Source organism: Silene latifolia, chromosome X (assembly GCF_048544455.1).
Source record: "Silene latifolia isolate original U9 population chromosome X, ASM4854445v1, whole genome shotgun sequence".
Taxonomy (NCBI): Eukaryota; Viridiplantae; Streptophyta; class Magnoliopsida; order Caryophyllales; family Caryophyllaceae; genus Silene; species Silene latifolia.
The window spans coordinates 231,654,714-231,661,752 of record NC_133537.1 but is presented as its reverse complement, the minus strand read 5'-3'; the positions used below and the strand labels follow the sequence as shown (position 1 = coordinate 231,661,752).

The 7,039-nt window shown below is 34.3% G+C and overlaps 1 long non-coding RNA gene across 2 annotated transcripts; it reads right to left on the bottom strand.

Annotated features, from left to right (window-relative positions):
• Nucleotides 1-3,525: 3,525 nt before the first annotated feature.
• LOC141623832 (uncharacterized) lies at nt 3,526-7,028 on the bottom strand. 2 transcript variants are annotated; one of them, XR_012533667.1, is made up of 3 exons: nt 6,990-7,028; nt 3,929-4,014; nt 3,526-3,831 (listed from the first exon to the last, which is right to left on the bottom strand). It is a non-coding gene; the product is annotated as an uncharacterized LOC141623832 (long non-coding RNA). The 2 variants fall into 2 exon arrangements; XR_012533666.1 differs by lacking the exon at nt 6,990-7,028 and having other exon boundaries at nt 3,929-4,043.
• Nucleotides 7,029-7,039: the final 11 nt, after the last annotated feature.

Genomic DNA, 7,039 nt, shown 5'->3' with positions numbered 1-7,039 from the left:
CCTAGTGCATTTTATATGTTTTGTAGGAAAGGAGATAATAAGGCTGAAATTCCCGTCTTTCGTGCATATTTGGAAGCTTGTTGACGATATTTGATGGACTAAGTATGAAGAGGAGGCAAGAATGATGACCAAGGAAGAAGAGATAAAGATTATATAGAGGCAACTTAGGCTTAGAAGCAAAAAGAAAGGGAATAGCAGCTCAACCCGCGCGGGTCAAGACTATCTGGAGCAGGATACTGATGAACCCGCTCGGGTCAATTTCAACCCGCTCGGGTTGAAGCTCTGGAAGCTCGTTTTCAGCTCGGGACGAGCGTATTCCTGGACAGAAAGTCTTCCCTTGCTACGTGAACCATAATCCGCGCATATTTCTTGAGAGACTAGCAAAAAGAGACCGGAGTCTCTCTTTTGAGACCGGCGATTCCCTACCAACAATTAGCATTGTTAATTTACTATTTTACCTTGCTTAACCTAATGATGCTCTACTATATATACCCCATTTGTAATAATCAAACGATCAAGTTTTCATTAGGTTAAATCAATCCTTCCTTAGATTATATTAGGAGTAGATTAGAATAGATTATCATTTAATCTTTCCACAAATTACACATTAATCTTTCCTTAATTATTGTTCAAGTTTATTATTGGGTAATTAGAAGATTATTGGGTTTATTGGGAGATTGACAACCTTTCATCAATCATCAAGTTCTTCTATTATTCTTGGCATTATTATTTTGGAATCTCCATAGGTATAATTCTCTTAATCTTTGTTTTAATTATTGTTTATCTTTCTTACTTGTTCATCATGTTTGGCTTTGTTAGTATGATTGACAACCTTATTAACATGTTAAACTTGATCATGAGTGAGTAGTTACTTAGCTAGGATTCATGGGTAATTAGGGGAAACCAACATGGGGGATGATTCATGCTTAAATTAATATGTTTTCATAGTTTAATTGCTTGCTTGTTGTGATCTCAAGTTATGCACATGTTATGTTTGATGAAATGCTAAGCCTATGAATCCTTGCATTTACAACCATCTCTTATCTTTTCAATGAGACTTGTAAGACATAAACCAACTCGAGTCTCATTAGACCATGCATATAGTTGGATAGGGAGGATTAAGTCGACTTGTATGTGTTGTACAATCTAATCGATTCGGGTCCGGGACCCAAACCTTCCTAGGATTGAAAGATATAAACCAACTTGATCCATCATAACAATAATTGCTTGCATCTAGTAGGAAACATATTTGTATGATCAACTCCCATGAATCCCTTATGAACCCATGATATCCTAGCATTTTTAATCAATTGTATACATCTTTCCTTTTGTTGCTTGTTTATTGCTTTTATTAGATTAGAATCATCAACCCATTATAATTGTGACAACCCCAAGCACAACCATAATTAGATTGAATAATTTGAGTAACCACCATCCCATGGATCGACCTCGACTTACCACTAACTAGTTGTTTGTTGAGTATTATAAATGTGTTTGATTGGATGTGACCCGACGACATCACCCCACATCACAAAACAATATTTTCGGTCAATTTTTAGTAAGATAAATATTGTTCTAGATTAAAATAATATTTATTTTTAAGAGGTTATCTTGGGTATTCATCTTTGGGAGGGATTATATCCTTGAATCCTTGTTCTTCCATTAGTAAGGAAAGCTCAAGAACAAGTGAGTAGGAGAACTCTTTTGTGCCCATATATCCGAATACTCAATGTAAGAATGACGATTTCTTCCCTTTTCTAATTATGTTTGCATGCATAAGATCAATATTTAATTTTATGACTAAATTAAATTGTAACATATATGAATATGTCAAAATATGAGATTAATAATTACTAACAGAGTGAAGGATGGACCGGATTCCTAATTAAAAAGAAAGAAGAAGTGGGCTAAAACGGAAAGGATTGAAAATTTTGGGGTCGAGATTTGAGTCGCCGGAGATTGGCCACTGAACGGCCAGATCTCCGGCGTCCGAGATATATCGCGGGAAGGGAGTGGTGGTGGGAGGAAGGGAGGCGGCGGCGGATCAAAGAGGGGCTGTTTTAGGTTTTTAGTTTTGTTTTTTAGGGGTTTCTCTCTCTACCTTTCTCTCTCTTAGATTTAATATCAACTCAACGGCTTAATAATGTTGATCATGTGTGGCATCTCTCTTAGTTTTATGTACAATTAATTTGAATAGGGAACATGCAGATTTTTATAGAGGCCTTCGTTAGTTTCGAGTTCTCATATAGTGAATTCAAGACATTATATATGATGGTTGATACTCCCTCCCAATATTTTACCCGAAACTGACCCGAACGAATTCGATCTACCTGAATTAACCCGACTTAAAATACACGAAATGACCCAATGGACCCGAAATGATTTATTTTAAACAAAATCCTGACTCGAAGTGACCCTAAATGACCCAAACTGGAGTGACGCGACCCGAACCTGACCCGAATGAGCCATTTGCCAGATTTAGTACCGCGTAAAAAGATGTAAGCATCAGCGTTACCATGTAATACTTTCCCGTCAAAAATTTCAATGATTTTAAATAAGATAAATAAATTCATGATTCACTTAAGCAAAACTATGCACTCTAATATTGAAATATTCATCCGACCATTAAAATTAAGCGTCAATGTGAAGGCGACTCTAATAGTGACTTTACTAATTTGAATTTTTTTTGTATTTTCACATGTAATAAATAATGAAAATTATTAACCATGACGATAATTTTAAATCATGACTACAAGCAATAATTAGGCACGATGTCATTTAATTTTTGGAAGAATAAAATAACTAGCCACAGACTTGGCTAAACACAATTATTTGCCACGGAAGTGGCTTGGTTCGTGGCTAAAGCAATTATTAGTCACGGTTGTGGCTTAATGCGTGGCTAAAAGCAATTATAGCCACAACCGTGGCTTAATTCGTGGCTAAAAATAATTATTTGCCACGGACATATATTTCCCGTGACTTAGTTTTTCATACCCATTCCCGTGGCATATTTTTCCCGTGGCAATGCAAATTTTTGCCACGAATTACAAATTTCCGTGGCATAATTCGTGGCCCAAGTGCCAATTTGTTGTAGTGAAGAGAGCCAAAATAGGAACAATGTTCTCCAAAACATTGTTACTCAAGGTGAAGAGTTGGCAATTCGACTTGCCCAAATGAAGGCAACCTAACCAACCACTCCTCACGGACTCTTAAGCATTGATCATGAATGGGAATATGAAGGAATAACCTTTGATGTGGAAGATGTCACTAGTACAGAAATAGGCTTAGAGAACTGTTGGAATTACCATTAGAGAACGCTTTAGAGGCGTTCTCCAACTCAGCGTTCTCTAAAGCTTAGAGAACTGTTAGAAGAGGCGTTTTGTATTCATAATCATAGAGAACGGCTGAAATGAGCTTTAGAGAACACCTGATAAGCGTTCTCTTTTCCTAGTAAAAGAGAATGGTTGGGTAAGCTAACAGTTCTCTATCCCTCTTGGCTTTTCAAAAAAAAAACTATTGATGATATTTGGATAAAATTAATATATTTATTCTCATTAAAATCAAATACCAATAGTCCAATACCAATACACTTGTTTCATAGCCAGAGCCAAAACAGCGAGCAAACTAACTAAGTCCGATTTCTGCGGTCACCAAGAGATCATCTCCAACATTTTGTACTTTGTCTCCGATTTCTGCGGTCATCTTAGCATAGTGCTCCCAGTCATCTTGGTCAAAAGGATCTTCAATTGACACAATGGGGTACTCAGCCACAATTAACTTGTAGAGATCCTTGAGGGCCTCACCAGAAATCCTTTGTGACCCATCGTTGTTCTGCAAACATCGCAGTCGGTGAAGTCCAATAAGTAAACATTCTGTCGCGATCAAACAAAATCGATCTTAACCAATTTGAAAGGCAACTAAAGCATACCTCTTCCTCGAAGTTTAAGTCATATGACTTGTCTAGTTGTCCTCCTTGTAGAACTCAGATGCAGCAACATCCATCCCAATAACCACCTGCGATAGAGAACATGTAAAAATAAGCTCAGCATCTATATAATATAATAATACAAGAACCAAAAGATTTTTTTTTTCCCGCCTAACTCCTTCCACACATAAAACGCAGCTTTTAGACATAAGCCCACATATGCAAAATGGCCCAAATTAAACTTTTACCACATCTCACTCAAAAGCCATAAAATATTACCCTAATTTTTACAATTTCTACGGCCTCCATCTTTAACTTTTTCTCTTCTTCCCAAATCTCAACCTTCACTCAACCGATTGACTCCACAACAAATAAAGACGATCAAATCTAAGCATAGCTCCTCTCGGGCACTCAGGCTCCATAGTCGCTTTACTCATACGTATTGAAGTTACTTCGTATTATTTTAGTTAATTTACGTAATTCATATATTTGTTGTTGTTTTGATTGATTCCTTTGTTAGTGTCTCTTTCCCATAGGTTAATTAATTTAGGGGTATATCTGATTTCACTATTTTTGACTGGTTTATGTTTTCGAGTTCATTCTTCAAATTATATCAATATTCATTGCAGAGATAAATTGGGAGTTTGGGACTTTGAGGGAGTAACTTTGTATGCTTATTTATACGAACGATTCATTGATTACAATTTGATATAAACTCACACCAATGATTTCGGTGCAATGTTATTGTTTCCAATTTGGCTACAACCAGTTTGAATTCCACTTGCTGTAATTTCGTATAAAAACCAAAGATTGCAGAAATTTTAGTTTTCATCTTGCTTTTGTCTCTGCTTTTTCTCTTCTTTTTTTGTCACTTTGAAAGGCATGTATTCTTCTCTAATTGTGTGTGTCCAACCACCACACAAAATCTCACATTAGACGGACACTATCCGTCTGTCAAATATGTCACCACTTTCATAATAAGACAAACAACAAGTGAGATGGTGGCAACGCCAAAGCGTTTCATGCTTAATACGGAGTATTTATTTTGAGCCGTCACTGTACATCTACTTAACATAATTTGTCAAATGCTCTAGCCTCTATATTTAATTTATATCCATTAGTTCCCTCCATTCTGTTTTCATGGTAAATTTATACTATTGCTAACCATTAACGATTCAGATAAATTATCATGGTGGTATGTAGTTCCATCTCTATCCACATTTTTAAAACATCAGATTGATGACTCAAAGAAGAAATGAGTGAATTGAGGAATTGAGCAAATTGATGCGAATCCAATTAGCGAAGAAATTGATGAACTAAGGATAGTGAAGATTTAAAGAGACAGAGAGAGGAGACGTACCGTAGAGTGAAGCGAGTAGATCGCAAGTGCCAGAAATTGAAATGGAAGAACCACGAAGAAACGCCTTATTAACCCGCCAAACTACTCACACCTTATTTCTATTGAAAACTTATATTTCCTAAAATAACTCCTAAATTGAAGCAATAAATAAATAGAATTAAACTTAAGTTAGTTTCCTCATTTTCAAAAACCATACATTTTCAATATTTCTAAGATGTTTTTTTAGTGTATAATATTTCTAAGTTATACTTGAGCAATTAAAGCATTAAACGATAATATGTAACTTGCGACTATTGCTTGCTTTTGACCTCCAGTATGTATTATATAACCTTACATAGTTATATGTACCATGCGGTAAGAAAAATAATTGAACGATAAGTTCATAATGGGAATTATGTTTATTGTAACATATACATGAAATTATTTTTATTCGCAATATCGTCTGTGAAATAAACCCAATTTTTGAGTCTCAGCATATAAATATTTTGAACGGATTCGCTACACATTATTAGACTTACTTATTTTAAGTCATAGATTGAGTTTCGGCAGCTTACTACTGCTGAACTTTCTCAATATCCTATATTTAGTAGCCTTAACTATCATATATATAGTACAATGAAGAATATTTTTTTTTTGTCAAATGATCACGGGTGTACGAGCAAATTGACCATTGTTTGTGTCATCAAACGAGGTTTTGTGAAAACGGGAAGCTATTTTTTTATTTAGTCTTATTTTAAGACTATAAATGTAAAATGTTAAATACATACCATTATCTAAAAGGACATTAATTAACAAGTTTAATATACTTGACGAGTCATAATACGTGTCATGTTATATGGGTCAAAGACCCAACCAAAGTTAAAATACGAGTCATAACATTCTGACACCTTTTTTTAACATCGTCATTACAGTAAAAATATATATTTCCATTAAATCATATTTGATATCACTATTTTAATCATATTCATTTCTTATTGAAGTCATAGTTCCTACATTGAAAAATTATCATAACGAAATTTCTTTTAATAACTATTTTCTAATCATGTTTATGATTTAAAAAAGCAACTTAGTATGGTTATTATTTATTATTGCATTTTTTATACATAGAAATTAACTAATTTTATAAAAATATATACAATTAATTATTAATGTTTTAGTAATATTAAACATACATTTATCATAAATTTAATTTCAATACATCAGGTCGAACGTGTCGGGTTTGACCCTTAAATAATGGGTCATTAAGAGTTGTAGATCATTCGGATTGCATGTCATAATTTAGGGGACTTGAGCGTAAAACGGATCAAACGTTCGGGTTTAAGGAAGGGAAAGGTCGGGTTAAATTTTAATAGGTTTAATTGCAATGCATGATTAATGCTTTCCACTAATTTTGTTATCTTAAGAACCTTTATTGGTGTAATTAACCGCCAAAGTCATTGAGTAAGAATATGATAAAGTTAGGTTCAAAAGGATTGATAGAAATGTTTAAAAATATTTTCTAAAGTAAGAAGTTTAAAGTGGATGGAGGAAATATTAATTTTGAAATAAATTTATAAGTCAACTTTTTAAATTGTTTTATATATGTCCGTGCAACTTTGCACGGGTTTAAACTAGTTGATGTATCAAAACGAATACATATCAGAATTATTTAAACCACTAGAGTTCCAAAAAACGTAACCCACGACATAGAGGGAAAAAACATACCTTGTACAATGGAATTTTCTTGACCTGGGCTCCACTTTTTGCAACAAAGC